Source organism: Protopterus annectens, chromosome 13.part0 (assembly GCF_019279795.1).
Source record: "Protopterus annectens isolate FY-2018-M chromosome 13.part0, PAN1.0, whole genome shotgun sequence".
NCBI classification, from domain to species: Eukaryota; Metazoa; Chordata; order Ceratodontiformes; family Protopteridae; genus Protopterus; species Protopterus annectens.
In genome coordinates this window covers 472,779,575-472,798,146 of record NC_056747.1, presented here as the reverse complement: position 1 = coordinate 472,798,146, position 18,572 = coordinate 472,779,575, and the positions used below count along the sequence as shown (strand labels likewise).

At 43.4% G+C, this 18,572-nt stretch overlaps 1 protein-coding gene across 1 annotated transcript in view; it reads right to left on the bottom strand.

The window, feature by feature from the left end:
- Positions 1 to 18,572, bottom strand: part of NSUN5 (NOP2/Sun RNA methyltransferase 5) — a 787,401-nt gene that overhangs the window by 430,923 nt on the left and 337,906 nt on the right. The gene's annotated exons all lie outside the window — the stretch shown is intronic.

Here is an 18,572-nt window from a genome sequence, read left to right as displayed (position 1 = left end):
ACAGGACAACCCATTTGTAAGGACTGCAGATGCATCCTTGAAGGACATCAAGTGCCATCATGAGTCCTTCACTACCCCTTACTCTGACCCTAACTTACAAACTTCCACATAAATTCTCACACCCTAATGCATTCACATACACATACACTTGCCATAACCACATCCCCTACACAGTACTTGGAAAGTGTACTGGAATCATATTAATATCATTTGCGCGGGTGTTCTTAAGTGTAGTTCAGACAAAATGCACATAATCTGGAGGAAGTAAGAGAGAGAGAGCAACTGAATGAACTTGCACATTGTACATGTTAAGTACACAGAGATACACACCATAAGACTGTGAAGGCCAGGCATGTACTCAAACAAATTTAGAGTTCAAATGTTGGGAAGCATATCAGCAGATGATTGAACAGGAAGCAGACTAGGGACCACAGACTATCTGTTGTGAAGCTTATCATCATGCCTAAACTTCTTTACTCTCCGATGACACTGATGGTAATCCAGGCTACTAGTGTCACAGTCATCATGCCTAAACTTCTTTACTCACTGCACCAATAGTAAACTCAGCTACTAATTTCGTAGCCAAGTGGCAGTAATTCTTGTCCGAGTTTTGTTGGGCCCTAATTGCCATATAGCAGAAGTGGCCAATATGGCTCCAGGTAAGGGAGATCTAATTATATAACTTAAGGTTATACTTGCTGGCACCAAAGCTTTACATGTTTGCCCTGTGGTTATGGAAGAACTAGAGAGAGAGCCAAATAAGTTAAAGGATATAATTTTACTATTCATTAGGAAAGAAACTGGGACAAAGCCGATGGACAAGTAGAATGTTTTTACTGGCTGGCTTCCTCATGCTAAACCAAGTGGCTAGATATTCTGAGGGGGTTTTTTTCCCATGTTTCAGCAAACTTCCTTAAAATGGTTAAAACTTGCCTTTTGAGCCTCCTGAGTTAAATGCTTCACACTTTCAAGGAAGAAAGAACAAGTGAGGTGCAGAACTGGGTTTCTAAGCCTTTGTATGTTGAAGTCCAGTTTACACAAGTGAATACATTTTTTCACTTTTGATGAAGGCAAATTCAAGTCTGACCTGAGACTGAGTTGTCAACTTGCAATGGGGTGGCTAGGTACACAAGTACAGACTGGCATGAATACACTAGGCTAATTACATAGAAGTGGGACAGGAGGAGTCAGAAATGCTTCTGTATATGGTTCATACTGGGCTTTGAAAAACATTATTCAACCACCTGAAGCTTTCTGGAATTAGACTGGGGATTACAAAGAGCTGGAATATACTGTGAAGGATATAAATATTTTGCTATGTACTCCTTCACTGTTTTCTACTTCTTCCCTTCTTAGGATCTTTGCATAGATAATGTTGCATTTCTTTTGTTTACTTCCCAACCAGAAAGCTTCTTTCTGTCCTGGCTTTTCTGGTGGCACTGTAGAGAAGGATACTAAGACTCTGGCCTCACTTCTGCCTCTTTCCGCAGAATGTCTGCTTTTTAGCTTGAAGTCAAGGGAATTCGTGAAAAGGTATCGGGCACATATGTTGCTCTTACAATGCCAATTAAACTGCCTGGTGTCCCCAAACTCTTATACCCATCCCCTGGGTATATGTGTTCTGGGAGACTGTCACAACAGCTAGAAATGCATTACTAGGTCTTCAAAAGGCTATTATCCTCCAGGATCAGCTTCCCGGAATATATTTAGCAAATACTATTTCAGGAAAATATTACTCGCCTGAGCACTTTTTAAGGTGGCTGGCGCTTGGGTTGGGCCAACAGGAGATGAGGCCTTGATAGTCAGGGATAGAATTGTAATAAACTTATAATCAATAATCTTCAGCATGACACTGGGGCTAGGAAGCAGAAATTTAATGAACAAACCTAGTACTCTACACGTGTCCACATGCTAAATAAAATCTGCATGTGCAGTATATCACAAGTTCTCCAGTGTATCATCTCTACTCAAGAAAAAATAAACAGCAGCAAGTACTGCTACAAAGCCAAGTTACTGTAACAAGATTAAAAAGTATTTTTTAATTCTTCTTCTGCACTAGCAATAATCTGTCAGACCCATATTACTGAAGTTTACCCACTCCAGTTAAAAGTTACATGTTCTAATTGTAGGTAATATGAATAGCAGAGTGCAGGGGTAATTACTGTTTCATTACGCTAAACATGTAACCGGCAGAAGACACACCAACAAAATAAATGCAAAACTACTGCAGTACCATCAACCTGTGTATACATGTGCATGTGTGTACACATTTAATTTTAGTACAGAATTAAGTGAAGACACCAGCAAAAAAAAAAAAAAAAAAAAAAAAAAACTACTGCGGTACCATGAAAGTGTGTGGCTACATACGTACATGAGATATATAGTTGTGTGTGTGTGTGTCTGTATATACCACACACACACACACACATATATATATATATATATTTATATATATATATATATATATATATATATTTATATATATTACACACACACACACACACACACACACACACACACACACACACACACACACGGATCCACAGCACAAAACATCATTCCACTACCAATGATGGCACTTCACTTGAAAAAACAATATTGATCTACAAAGGATTGAAAAATAAACAAAAAAATCTTTTTGCAGTGGGAATGCCCTCCTGCACACCCTCTCCACCTCCGGACAATTATATATTCCAACTCAGAGATCCACTACAGTGGGAAAAGAGCATATTCCCAGATCCTGACTGTACCATGATATGTAACAGAGACGGTGTTTTTTGAGCATTTGATTGTCACTCAGCGCCATCAGCTCCAATGGGATTGAGGAGTTGCGATGTTGATCAAAACTTTTAGTTATGTATTTACCATAACGATAGATGCATGTGATCCATCTCGCCTACATTCATTACTGACTGGTTCGGAGCCGAGAGTTGGCTCCGACTCGGCCACTATAACTAGCACGAAGTCTCTCATTGGCTGGGCTAACCCTGTATCCCAGGATGCATCACACCCAAACCCCCAGATCTTGTTTGCCCCAACATGATTCTCCCACATATACCATACCACAAGGATAAAAGGTAAGAGGAGAAAAAAAATAAGACCCTCAGAGAAATCAGAATACAGGTTTCCTCCAAGTCCAACAGGTAGGGGGAAGGAGGGCGGGTACGTAAGAATGTAGGCGAGATGGATCACATACATCTATCGTTATGGTAAGTACATAACTAAAAGATGTAATGTGATCCTATCTCGCCTACATTCATTACTGACGGGACAGCGTCCCTAGCACCTAAATCCCGTGAGGCTCACTGGAAAACACTCCTGAGCACTGTGGAACCAAAGGAAGCCTGACCTCTAGAGGCCACGTCCAGTTTGTAATGAGAAATAAAGGTATGTGGAGAAGTCCAAGTAGCCGCTGCACATATCTCATCTATGGATAATCTAGCATGAAAGGTCACTGAAGTTGACATAGCCCTGGTAGAATGCGCCCTAACTGGAAAGGGAAGATCCTTAGCCACTAATGCATAAATAAATGAGATGCAGTCTCTAATCCACTTAGCTATGGTGCCCTTAGTTACAGATCTGCCAATTCTATTGTCCGGAAATGACACAAACAACTGATCTGATTTCCACTCCTGTTGTGTCCTATTTAAATAAAACCTCAGTTGTCTATGCACATCCAACTGGTGCAATTTGTATTCCGCTTTGTTGGAAAACCTTGGGAAAAAGACCGGAAGCTCAATAGACTGGTGGAGACAAAGGGCAGAAGAGACCTTAGGGAGAAAAGAAGGATTAAGTCGCAGAGATACTCTGTCCTTATGAAAAATGAAATAAGGAGGTTTAGCAGTAAGAGCTTGAAGCTCCAATACTCTCCTGGCTGAAGTTATGGCTACCAAGAAGGCAGTCTTCCATGACAGAAATTTCAATTCGCAGGAGGCTGCCGGCTCAAAGGGAGAAGAAGTTAAAGCTCTGAGCACCACATCTAAATCCCATGGCAAAACGGGTTGCGAAACCGGAGGGTGCAGCAGCCAGGCTCCTTTCAGAAAGGCTTTACACAGCTTATGACCCATGAGAGAAGGCTCATGTGCAACATGATAACTGCAGATTGCTGCCAACTGAACCTTTATAGTGGAGGCAGCTGAACCTTGTCTAAAGAGTGCAGCTAAGAAATCTAACACCGCCGACACCGGTGCTGTAAGGGGGTCCAGATCACGTTGCTGAGCCCAAATTGCAAATCTCTTCCATTTACTAGAGTATATTTTCCTAGTAGAAGACTTGTGGGAGGAAGACAGAATATGAACTACATCCGTGGTAAAAATATGCTGTCTGACTAAGGTCGGAAGTGGAAGAGCCAGGCAGCGAGCTTGAGTATTCGAAGGGATGGATGGAGCTGTCTTGACTGATGAGTCAATAGATCTGGAGCTGGGTCCAGAATCCAAGGGCCATCCACCGCATACTTCCAAAGGAAGGGGAACCAAACTTGACGGGGCCAGTGTGGTGCGATCAAAATTATTTTGCTTCCCAAGCAGGTAGCCTTCTGAATCACTCTGGGTAGCAGAGGGACGGGCGGGAAGGCGTAGAGCAGACCAGAGGGCCAATTGTGGACTAGAGCATCCCTGGGAGACTCCCCCTGTGGGGGGATCAGAGTGAAAAAATTGCTGCACTTTGCATTCAGGGGGCTGGCAAAGAGGTCGCAGCAGGGAAGACCCCACTTGGAGAAGATCTGTGCAGCCACTCTGTCGTTCAGGGACCACTCGTGAGGCATCAGAATAGCTCTGCTCAGCCTGTCTGCTATCACATTGGACTTCCCCGGAATGTGCGTTGCCACTAAAAAGAGCTGGGAAGCGATCGCCCAATTCCACACTCTAATGGCCTCTCTGCAAAGGGGGTAGAACTTGGTTCCTCCCTGCTTGTTCAGATACCAGATAACAGACATATTGTCGGACAGAATCGCAATAGTTCCCCTGGGAAGAGAGCTGTGAAGTGCCTGCAACGCTAGAAGCACCGCTCTCATCTCTAGATCATTGATATGCAAGTGAACCTCGTGGTCTTGCCACGTACCTTGGACCGTCTTGCCCAGATAATGCCCCCCCACCCTATCTGGGAGGCGTCCGTGGTTACTGTGGCAATCGGGGACGGGGGGCTCAAGGGTCTCCCTTGGTCCAGATTGGACGAGAGAAGCCACCAACGCAGATCTTGCCGGCATCTCTCCGTGATGAGAATCGGATGGGACAAGGGGCGTTCCCGATATGACCACTGGGCCGAAAGGAGCCACTGAAGTATTCGCATGTGTAACCTGGCTAGCGGAACTAAGAGAATGGTAGCCGCCATTGATCCCAACAACTGAAGAACCATCCTGGCTTGGGCTTCTCTGTGGGGTAGTAAAGCCAGGACTCGGGCCTGTAACACTTTTATTCTCTCTGTCGGTAGAAAAGCTCTCATCTCTACAGAGTCTAGCTCTGTGCCGATAAAGGCAACATGCTGTGATGGCAGCAATACAGACTTTGCCCAGTTGAATGAAATCCCTAGAAGATGGCCCAATTTGACAGTAGCTCTCGTGGCTTGAACAAGTAGATGCCTGGTGGGGGTGGTGAGGAGCCAGTCGTCTACATAAGGAAACACATGGAATCCTAGACGTCTCAGGTGAGCTGTCACCACTGCCAGACACTTGGTGAACACCCTGGGGGCTGTGGTGAGACCAAAGGGCAGGGCCCGGAATTGAAAATGACTGGCTCCCAGCCGGAAGCGTAAATGATTCCTGGAAGCCTTGTTTATCTTGATGTGATAATAGGCATCCTTGAGATCGAGGGAGCACATCCATACTCCTTTTTCCAGCAATGAGAAAATGGATTGCAAAGTGACCATTCGGAACTTGGACTTCTTTACAAAGCGGTTTAGACGGCTGAGATCCAGAATGGGTCTCAAGTTCCCTGTTCTTTTTGGCACCAAAAATAACCTTGAGTAAGTTCCTAATCCGATCTGGTCTGCGGGGACTGGTTGGATGACTCCTTTTTCTAGCAGCTTTGAGACTTCTATTGCTGCCTGATCCCGTTGACTAGGCGGAACGTCCGGGATTTTCCTTGACGGGGGTGGGGGGGGGGGGTGGGGGGGACGACGACGAAAAAGGGGAATGGTGTAACCTCCGGTGATGATACGAAGCACCCATCGATCCTGAGTGATGGACTCCCAGGCCTGAAGTTGCTCTGAAAAATGACCCCCGACTGGCTCCGGATATGCACAGTCGGGTAATCCCTCAGGGACGTTGGTAGGAGGAACCACGAAAGGACTCGTGGTCTCCTGTATTGCGGGGGCCTCCACCGCCTCTAGGGCGACGCCTTCCATTAAAATTCCCCCCCTCCTCTGCCCCTGGAGGGGGGGGGTCACTTTGATGGGCAGGGGAAGACTTTTGAGACTTTCTGAACCACATTTTCCCTCCCCTCTGAGCCTTGGGATAAGGTCTAGTGGGAAGTGAAAAACGGGCCCCAAAGGCAGACAAAGTCTTACCCTCCTGCTCACATCTAGTGAGGGTGTCTTTCACTTTGGGTCCAAAAAGGGAGAACCCGTCGAATGGGGCATCCTTGAAAGAAGACTTGAAAGCCTCTGCAAAATGACAAGTGCATCCAAGCTTGCCTCCTAAGGGCTACGCCTGAACTCGCTGCTCTACCAGCCCCTTCGGCTGCATAAGATATGAGCCTCATGGACGAGTTGACAATGGAAGAAAGGGTAGACAGCTGGGTGGTAACAGACTGGGCCAACGCCTCAGGCAGGTTACCCGACAGGGTATCTCCCAACTCCTTTATGAGATCCCTTTGGAGCCGCGTAAAATGACAAGTAATTCAGCGACCGCAAGGTAAAGGTCGCTGAAGACAGGGTACGCTTCCCATACCTATCCATACTCCTAGACTCCTTATTAGGAGGATGGATGGAGATAGAAGCCTCTGCCACATCCTGCTGGGTGGCAGAAGCCACCACCATGGCATCCACAGGTACTCCCTTGGTCAGAAATTCTTTTCCAGGAGGCGCAGACAAGAACTTATTGGGGCGGCTAGGAACTGGCTCCACAGAGTCAGGGTGTTCCCACACCCTTCGACAAATAAGATCCAATAATTCATCGAAGGGTGGTGACACCCAGGAGGCGGAAGGCTGGGCTCCGAAGGCCTTGAGGAAGACCAACTCCTCCTCAGAAGGGTTTTTGGAAGGCCAGTCGCCCCGCTGTCTCAAGATCTCCAGGATATCAGAGAAAGAGACATCATCCGAGGATGACTTCGGGGACCCTTCTGCATCATCAAGGTCGGTGTCCGAGGTGACAGACTCATCTGGGGAGTCTACGTGCTTCCTCTTACACAACTTCTTCCAGGGAGGCTCTTCAGGCACAGACTCTGAAGGGCCCTCAAAGTAGGGGACTACACATGGAGGTATCCTCAGGCCTGGGAGCCCTGCTGTCCAGAGATAGGGGGTGCACCAGAAGCTCTAGTTGCAGCGTCTAGGGAAGGAGTTGCTGATTCAGGTGAAGTCACGATGGACTTGGACAGCGTGCTCCTCATAGCCTCGAAGGCAGGTCCACCAGAATCGGACAAAAAACCCGCCCCCCCAAGACCATGACCGGAGTTGGGGTACCCATAGCCGAAGCACCAAGGGGGACACGGAGCCACAGTCTGAAGCCCCGATGTATCCCCCTCGGGTTCGACTGAGGACACCCGAGTACCGAAACCTGTAGACGGAATGGAAAAGGTTGGAGCCAATGTCGGATCCGAAAGACTTGCAGGAGGTTTTGGAGCCGACCCAGGGACTTCACTCGATTCGGCAGACTCCGGCTCCGACGATACCGAGGCTGTCGGTGGAGGAAGAAACGGAACAGATACAGCAGCTGGCTCCAGAGCCGACTGGGCTGGAGCCGAAAATAATTTAGTTAACACTGGCAACTGGAGGAGCCTCTGGACCACCCTATCGAACCCCAAATCAGGGAGCCTGGAGGACTTGGAGGAGACAGATGGGGGCAGAGAAACCTTCTCCGTCGGAACAGAGACAAAAGTAGGGGAATGGCTCCGAATCGGCTCCAAAAGGATCAGAGCCAAAGCAGGCTCGAGAACCACCGCAACCTCCTTCGGCGCCGACGACCACGGAGTTGAAGAAGCCGACCCCGCAACAGACAATACTTCCTGCGGCTCCGAGACCAGTGGAGCCGAGGAAGGAGAAGTTGTTTTCGATCTCTTCTCCGGAGGCTCCGAAGAACTAGATGGAGCCGGAGACTTCATTTTTGACTTGGATCTGGGTTTCTCAGAGGAAGGAGAGGACGCCAACGTTTCCTCAAAGGAGGGTTTAATCAAACCCTTGAGGATAAGTTTATTTTTTCTCTCCTATAGAACCCTGGCAGAGAAAGCACGACACACACTGCAGGATTCCTGCAAGTGTATGGCACCGAGACAATATACACAGTTGGCGTGGCCGTCAGTTAGCGACATCTTGTAAGCACATTTAGCACATTTCTTAAAGCCAGATGGCTTATTTTCTTTTGGTTCCTTGCCCGACATAAGGAACACAATCCACAAGCAGCAACAATATTTAGAAAATACACAATCACACTCACAACACAAGGCAGGGGGGGGGGGGAAGGCTCTAACAAACGCCCGTACAGTAACCACACAAGATAGGGCAAAGGCCCTCTAACTCAAACTGGCCTAGCCCGCTAAACAGAAGGATTACCAACAACAAACGCAATCAGACACAACAAAGGATACAACAGACAACCTAGCTATTAGAATAGCTTTTTTGATGTAATAAACTCGAAGCTATTGTTCAAAAAACAAAAGAGAGGGTACTTAGCCACAGCCAAGTCGAGACCACGTTGTTACTCTAGGAGCGGCAAACGAGATCTGGGGGTTTGGGCGTGATGCATCCTGGGATACAGGGTTAGCCCAGCCAATGAGAGACTTCGTGCTAGTTATAGTGGCCGAGTCGGAGCCGACTCTCGGCTCCGAACCAGTCAGTAATGAATGTAAGCGAGATAGGATCACATTACATCAGATGTTCCTCTATGTGTGTGTGTGTGTGTGTGTGTGTGTGTGTGTGTGTGTGTGTGTGTGTGTGTGTGTGTGTGTGTGTGTGTATATTTTACATACATTATATATATATATATATATATATATATATATATATATATATAATGTATCTATGTGTGTGTGTACATAATAAACATTACATTATTGTTGAATGACACATGACAAATCATGAAATTAAAGTGGATGAATGACCATTTGGTTAAAAGAGTATTTCACTGAATGCAACACGGGAACACATAGATCTGTAATACAGAAGTAGAAATATGAAGATGCCTTATTTGGAGCTTACAGACCTATACATAATCCCTGCTGCTGTGATTTCTATTTATCTGCTGCCTGCAATTCCTTATGCATGGTATTTTCACTTGTGTCACAGCTGTGTGAACATGAAGTTAGCATATTTAAGAAATGTATGTTGGGGGTGCAAGGGATTTATCCCCATGCAAGCACCTTTTTTTGAAAAATTTTCCCTTGGGTAACTGTGATTTTTTTTTTACTTTCCTAAAATAATAATCTGCATCACTAGTGAGCATATCTGTTCCCAATAAAATAACTCTGTATGGAATGAATGGGATCGTCTAGTCAGAAATCAATTTTCTATTCTATGTGCCGCTGCAACAGCTTTGAGGGTGGGGAGGTGCTGCTGGTTTTTTTCCCCTCTTGCCTAGGATGTTCGGTACTCTGTAATTCACAGAAAAGGAAAAATAAACTCTCTCAAAGACAAGAACAGTCCATGAAAAATTAATGGATGTGTGCAACATCTAATTAAATTTCAGTCAGTCTTCTCTTTTCATTGCATCTCTGTTAATAAACATATTCCTAATGGGCTGACCAAGGAAGGACTGAATTTACTACAACATCCAGACTTTCCCTTCCATACCATCTGGGAAAAGCAGAGTTCTTAACTAGGTATGCTCACAATTGCAAGCATTATACCATACTCAAAATATCACAAGAAAATTTAAGTATGTATCCCAGTTCTGCCACATGTAGAGACCAAAATTAAAGCTTTATCTTTGATGTCAGTCTCTGACAATCCCTAGACACCATTTGCAAATTGCCACAGAATAACAATTCAGCGAAGTACCATGTGTGGGTCCTAAAATCAACCCATCCACACCCCCATTTCCCATTTTTTTTAACATGGGGTTGGGGTGTTATTTCAACAATGAATCATCTAAGGCCAAAATTAAAACCACCAGGTGGCTAGCCCTGGCGCAGTTGTTCTTCCATACCACACATTTGTATGCACACTCACACCTATGGCTAATTTAGTGTCCAATCCACCTACTGCATGTCATTAGAATGTGGGAGAAAACCTTAGCACCCAGAGGAAACCCATGCAAACACAGGGAAGACATGCAGACTCTGCACAGAAGGCACCCCAGCCAAGAATCAAATGGGAGAACCTCTTGCTGTGAGGCAAAAATGCTATCCACGTACATGTTTTCCACATATGCATTTGTGTAACTTCCTGTATGACCAAGATGTATTCCTCTGCAAAGCAAACAAAGCTTTATTTTATTTATTTGACATTTGTTTACCTGGAAAAATCTGACTGGGATAATATCCTACTTCAGTGAAGACCCGGGGAGAAAAGCTCCACACTGACATAATACAAAAGAATGACATATTAACTAAGTAAAAATTTAGCTTCAGTTTATACAGTGTGAACCTATATATGCTTAATGCAAATATCTGGACAGCTACAAGTTGAAAAAGAACACTATCAACAAATAAAATGTTCACCAGTTGCAGTTCACAGAGACGACATTAAACACACAGAGTACATTCTTTGGTACAGAGATAACAAGGCAATTCAGCCTGGGTAAAAATATATACATTCTTTGCCTATGTAAAAGATTTTACCAATTCCTTCTCTCTGAACATGGACAAAGAATGCCGGTGGTGGAAGGAGGGAGGGACTAGTTCAGCCTGGAGCAGTGCACAAACAACTTTTATTTAAGTTATCTTTAGTAGTAGTATGAAGTTGGAAAAGTTAGAGGAAGATATAATTTGCAGAGGGATAGAATTCCATTTTTCATGACAGAGTACGAGTACAGACTTTGGCCAGAGGATTTGCGGGGTTTATATATGCTGAGATGTTGCTGTTTATTAGATCAAAGTATTCTATTAAGGTGAGAGGAATGGATGGAGAACAGGAGTAAAAGCAAGGAAGTCATCAGTTTTGCGAATGATGTTACATGTAGAGATAAGCTGTTTATATAATCTAAATGGTGAGGCAGTTCAAGCCAATTCAAACCCTTAAGGGCAATGCTGCAGTATTGTTTGATGGTGGTAAATTCTGCAACCTTATTATAGCATGCCTCCAGCTTAGTTTGCAGTTCGAAGCTTTTTTAGGATGGATGTACCATAAAAGGGAGATGGGAGAAGGTAGAGTGTGGCAAGAGTGGTTTTGGTGGTGTTGCATTTCTGAAGTTCTTTCGCAATTTCTGGCTTTATTGTCAGTCAGTACCCCAATGAAGGCTACAGTTGGTGCTCCATTAACATTTTATAACCAGCTTCTATTTTTTTAAGTTACCCATTATATCTTGCTCCCTTAGAATTCCATTTCTTCAGAAAAAACGTAAACTGGCTTCAGTGCTGAATCAACTACAGAAACTCTCTCAGCGGTTCCTCAGACACTGTTATCTTCATGGCTAGCATTCTTTTTTCTCTTCCTAATGAATCATCAGCACAACAGTTTAGGTTAATCCCTTATGAAAAGTTGGATAATCTTGTTTTTAGAGTTTTAGTTGGCATTTCACCACTAGAACCCGAAACCTAATAAAATCTCTTGGGCTATGTTTATTCTCTTTCTGGTTCTTTACAAGCCGTGCCTTTCTTTAACTGCTTAATCCTTTTGTTTTCATAGGTTGGTACTAGGCTATCGGCCCTAGGGCCTATACAAGCCTAGCCACAACAATTCCCTGGATATTTCTTCCCACAATATTTACTTCCCTGGACCCCTGTCTAGCAGGGCGACTGACATGATCCCCGGGGTGAATTTCCTATCCCCCATCCAATCGTCAAGGTTCCTTTTGAAGAGGGCCATGGAGGTGCTCTGCTTGACATGTATGAGCAGTCTATTCCAGAGCATGGAGAGTCTCTGGGTCAGGAACCTATCCCTCCAGCACGTTTTGTTCATTGTGATGACAAGGTTTAGATCCCTGGAGCGTGTGGCTCTGAGAGATTGAGATTTCATTAAGTGGAGCATGTCCAACAGCTCAGGGTTTGACATGGCCTTGTATGTTTAGCAGAGATCACCTCTGAGTAGACGATATGCCACAGAGTATAGCTGGAGTTTTTTTTAGACCGTCAGCAAAAGGCATCTGCTTTAGGCCTGTGATTCTTTTAGTGAGGTATTTCTGCGGCCTTTTCAGCTGTTTCGGATGTCTTGTGAGGTACATAACAAATGGGGTGTTGTACTCTTATAATGGGTCTAATGAGAGACGAGTACAGTGGGACAATAACCTCCTTTTTTCTGGATGAAAAGCCTTTAGTGATGAGGTGTGCCACATAGAAGGATTTCCTGACTGTTGTGGCAATCTGGTTATCGAAGGTGAGACCACTGTCCACCTCCCATCACACTTTCGGTGTTTCGTGTACTGCCACCTATGTGGTAATTTATGGGTACATGGTTTTTCCCAGAGGGGATAACTATGCATTTCTTGGCATTAAGCTTGAGCCAATGGCTCTGGTACCAAGCATCTGTTTCTGTAAGGCCCTTTTGTAGAATATCCACATAATTTGGGGATTCAATAATGGCTCCCAGTTTGCAGCCATCTGCAAACTTTGTTAGCCAGAGTCCCTTAGTGTTGGCCTGTACTTCAGAGAAGTAGATGGCAAACAAGAGCGGTCCCAGGACTGAACCCTGAGGTACTCCACTTGTCACTTGTCTGGAGCTGGATTTGGAGTCTGCTACTTTTACAGTCTGGGTTCTGTCGGTAAGCCAGGTGGCAACCCGAGTGATGTAGGGATTTATGCCCAGCTTAGTAAGTTTATCTATTATTCCAGAGTGGAGGATGGTGTCGAAGGCCTTGGAGAGGTTCAGATAGGCTGTGTGGACTGCCTTACCCTCGTCCACAACTCTGGAGACTGATTCGAAGAAGTCAATCAGGTTCAGGAGACAAGATCGGCCCTTCACGAACCCAAACTGGGTGGGGTCCAATAGTGTTTGAAGGTTGCCAATGTCTTTGTTTATAAGTTCCATGATAATGCGTTCCATGCCCTTGCAGATCAGGCTCATCAGACTGATGGGATGGTAGTTCCAGGGATCCAAGTTGAATCCCCCTTGTGGACTTGGGATAACTGTAGCTGTGTGCCACTCAGTGAGCACGAAGCCTGAGGTGAGGCTATGATTAAACATGACACTTAGGTGAGGTGCCTGTTCATTTTGTAATTCATGTAGTACACAGCCCGGGATGTCATCTGGTCCCATGGATGCTGTATTCTTAGCTTTGGAGAGTGCAGTTTCTACCTGTGTGGCCGTGATTACCGGAATTTGGTAATCTTTTGGTATTGAAATGGGCCCTTTAGGGGGGAGAGGGGGTGAAGTTGGCACTAAATCGATCTGCCAGAATATTGGCAATATCCTTGGGATCAGTATATTTAATGCCATTCTGTTGTAGCTCAGACGCAGATCTGAGCATTGCCATTTAGATTCTTGACATAACTACAGAATGCCTTGTGGTTGTTTTTGGAATCTTTGGCAATTTTATTTTCTTAACTAGCTTTGGAGGATTTTATGAGAGATCTCAGCTTCTTACTGAGACTGGTAAGGGAGTTTTTTGCATCCTGAGATTTTCCTCTTTTCTGCAACAGTTTCTTCCTTCTGTTGTATAGTTTGTTTATGGCAGGGGACCACTAGATTGGCTTCCTTTTTTTGGAAGAGAGCGTCTTTGTTCTATATTTGGGATGGCACGATTCATGCACGAGTGGATGTGCTCATACAGTGTCTTAGTGTAGGATTCAGAAGTCGAACTTTCAGCTCCCATCTGCATGGATGTCATGAAGTTTGTCACTTCTGACTTGAGTAGCATGAAGTTGGCTTTGGAGAAGTTTTTTACGGAGGTTTCCTTACTGGGGGGTGGGGATGGGATGTGGATGTCAAGGGTGATTAGCTTATGGTCAGACCTGACCAATGAGTTGGTGACCACTGGTGTGGAGCATCTATCTCCCATGTTGGTAATGACCAGGTCTAGGATATTGGAGCCCCTGGTGGGACAATGGATTAGTTGATTCAGGGTGTGGGAATTTATGAATTCCATGAACCGTTGGGAAAAGGTGTTGGTACCAGAGTAGTTTTCCCAGGTAATGGCAGGGTAGTTGAAATCACCCAGTCTTAGGGTGTTTGGTTGTATCTTAGTATTTTCCAGTATGTTTAGAAAGGTGTAGTGAGAATCTTGGGGCATGGTGGGGGATCTGTTGCAAGCTACAATTTGGACTGCAGTCTTACCTAGTGTTAGTTGCACCTGGAGAATTTCAGATGCATTGTGTTGGGCAACTAGCCTGGAGGTGTGAATATCCTTGGTGAATATGGACACTCCTCCACCTTTAGTGTTTCGGTTTTGGTTTGGTGGCCGAAAAGTGTGGTAAGAGTTGTAGCCTGGTATTGCAGGGGCACTCTCTGGAGCCTTGAACCAAGTCTCAGTTACTGAACAGATATCAATGTTTTCCATTTTTAGGAGTGCCTCAAGAGAGTGCATTCTGAGGTTTAGACTTCTAGCACTGAGTAGCATTACCTTCAGATTTTGCATGCGTGTATTTGCTACGGTGGTGGTTTTGTCCTTTGAAGTTCAGCTGAACTGGATTTAATTTTTGTCTTAGGTTACTTACTCTCAACAGAAATACAGGATTTTCCTTTCTCTGTAACTTTCTCAGCTTCAATGTAATAAATGAACAAATGTGTCTGTAAGATTCTCAAATCCTATTTTACAGTACCTCTAACTCTAATCACATTGCTTTTACAGTCAGTATTTTTAGAAGAATCTAACAAAATAATACAGACTGTGACGAGCCTTTTCAGCTAATCCATTCACCACAGGAAAAATCGTCAGCAAGTTTCACTAGGGATAGCATCACACAACAAATTCCTCAAAAAGATCTCCAAATGTTAAAAAGTATATTAACATTTGCTGTTTCCAAGGAAAAAAAATGGAAATTGTGCTTATCAAGACAAACCAAGTCAAATCATCAAAAACAATCCATTAACAGAAAAATAGAGTGGAGTATGAAAAGGAAATAAAGATGAGGGCTAATACCAGTATTATGAGGCATGCTCCAGTCAATGTTGATTGTGGTGCTAGACAAACATTACAGTTATTGTTTCATGACAAAGGGGGGGGGGGTTATTGCCTGTTGCAAGAAAATCAGGAAGATAAATAGCATTTGCAATTAACTGCTTATCTGATTTTAATTCTGTAGGGTTCTCCCTGAAGTTCCCTAGACATGCTGACAACCTGGCAGGCATTAGGATCAGATGCAAGTCCATTTTGATTTTCAAAAGAAAATTCTACACAAGTACAATAACTTGGTCTACTGAAATGAGAAGACATATACATTCTATACCAAGGAATGTAAAAGTTGTGAGCAAATCTGGCACAGCTGAGCAATATTCTTTGTGGCAAAGGATCTCTGTGGTTCCCAACAGAATTTGGGTCCTATTAAAATTAGCTTCCCAATTCAGAGTCATAGGAGAGAGAGAAATGGTTAAAGTCAAAGTGCTAAGCTACACAAGGTGCACTGCCTTTCAAATGTCTAGTGTTTCTCTGAACAGGTAGAAATCTCGCCTTGCCTCTTGACATACTATGTCTCTACATTGGCTTAACATTTGGTAATGTTACTCTCAACTACTTTAATCACAAGGTCACTGCTCTTATTTATTTCATACCAACAAGGAAAGATTATTTTTGGGGTGACCAAACATTCTTAAATGTGAACCTATAACTGCAGATGAAAAATGCAAGTACTAGGCTAGCTGCCCCTGTGGGTCAGTTTTAAGCCCAATTAAATTTCTTTTGGTGCTTGAATGAACCTATCCCATGTGGTGTTGCACTGGCCTTATCTATCCCATAGTCTACAATTACATATTACCCCTAGTGAGAACAACTGGGATCATACAATAGATAATTTGAAGGGACCGAAGCATTTAGGAGCTGCTAGTGTCCATTAGTAGTGAAAGGGGCAGTCCTGGGGTAATTGTCTATCACACATCCACAGATCAAGCTGATCTTAAATACAGACGTGTATGAACTTTGCTTTACATGGATGGGGAGTTTGTTCTACAGCAGTGGTATCCCCTGCAAGATATTCTTGTCCCTCCAAACCATTCTGTTGATGTTGCACTGGAGGTTTAGATACTCATCACCCCTAACCATGAGAAAGATTAGATCTAAATAAAATAAACCACCATTGTCAAGATGTTGACAAGTATGCAAACTACCACTGAAGCTGCTTGTATGACTGTCACCTCTAGCCAGCTCTCACCTTAATGAGGAATACTCCGAAAGGGGGAACAAATGGATATTATTAGTAGGGGAAGCTTGATGAACAGAGGTAAAAGGCACACAGAAAATATATCTTTAGCCTGAAACAAAGGTACTACGCAACAAGGCTTTTCTGACTTTGGAAAATGTGGGGTTATGCCATTAAGGAAATTTTTTAAGAGCCATTATCACATCCCTAGAATTCCAGAGAAAAGACATCTTCTACTCTTTCAGGCCTGGCAGAACTGACAAAAAAGTGTCCATCTACATCTGTAATAATGGATGATCACTCAACACACACAAACTGCAAAAACAGGTAATACAAGACCTCATGACCATCAACAGCACAGATTACTATGCAAGTGGCTATCAAAGAAGTTCCTCCATGTCACCTAAAAAGCATAAGGAGTACCTCTAACTCTATGAGGAGGAACAGTAATAGAAAGACAGTACCAGCAGAGAAACATTATGGGTACTATATTACATGGGTTAGTGATAAGTAAGGTGAGTGGTTTAGCATAACGGTTAAGATATATACCTTACAAACACAGGGTTTGATTCTCACTCTAGGGAAAATGGCCCACAAGGGTAGCTAGCTTAATACTTACTAGTGAACCTATGCCATATAAAAGTGAAAAATGAGATACTGAGAACAATAAGGTAAGCAGACAGGTGAATTAAGTGAGTGATGGGGGAGAAGGAAAAAAAACAAACAAACAAGAGTTGTAAAAAAAGGCTTGTAAAGAAACATTGCTAATCAAGTGGCCCCAACAGATATAAAACCATTTATTAAAAAGTGGTTATTTTTTCTTTGCTATTCTACTGATAGAATATTTCAGTCTGCAGTGAGGTAACAGCTAAGTAAAAACTGAATAGTACATCTCCATAGAAATGTTTACTTCCAGATGGAACTATCAGAAAGACAGTGGAAAAATAAAGACCTCTTGAAAGAATTATTAATGAAGGGCAGTTCTTAAAAGCAAAATGTAATTGAAACCAAGCATTTATGTGATGCATCTCAAGAGCAATTTTACTTTTGGGATGCCATTATTTAACTAATCATTAGAAAGTGCAGTAAATGAAATACTCTCCTGCAGTATTAAAAGCAGATATCAAAATACGTGACAGGAAATTGAATTAAAAGAGTGGGAAAACTAGTTATGAATGAAAAAGTAGTTCTCTAAATAACATTTCTGAACTAGAAAAACTGAAGATTTTAAGTATGAACAAGATTATGAGGCAAGCACTGACTGCTGCGAACAGAACAGAACTCCTCCCAGCACAGGAATGAAATTACTTCAGAAAAATCTGACTGCTAGAAAAATCATGATGATGATGAAGAAAACGTAGCTGTATTGCAGAAGGCTCTGAGCATAAATGTAGAAATGTAGTAGGAAAAAATCTTTGGTTCCACCACAGCTGTAAAAATGTTATAAACAAACTTTAATCTTCAGTAAAAACAACAAAAACAGGAGCACAGCAAAATTCCCTGATAAGCGCTTTCGGCTTACTAGTCTTCATCAGATCATATGCCTTAGCTGTGCTCACCCTGAATGGCTAAGAATACTTCAGGAAGCATAGAGTATGTTACTCTGAAAACCACATGGATACATGTATTAATTCGTTATGCTGTGTAATTCGTACATAATAGGAATTGATATGCAAGAGCACCAATGCTATTGCACTTATAAAACTGTATCATATGTGCTACTTGCTTCTGTGAAGTACTGCATATTGTTGAATGAACTGAATAACAATATGTTCTGGCAACCAAAGGAATTCAGTCCCTTCGATGCTATTGGATAGCTACAGGACAAGATAATTGTAGACTGGATATTTGAAGGCATAAATATGATTGGCTATAACAAGAAGCAGGATTTATATGCTGTATGTAAATCATTAACTTTATTGCTATTGGATAGTTCTGCCACTAGGATACCAGACATTTGATACCTTGAGATGCAATAATGATGGGCTCACAGCAAGACACAGGAGATATGCTGTATGCAAACTAATGAGTTTTCATCGG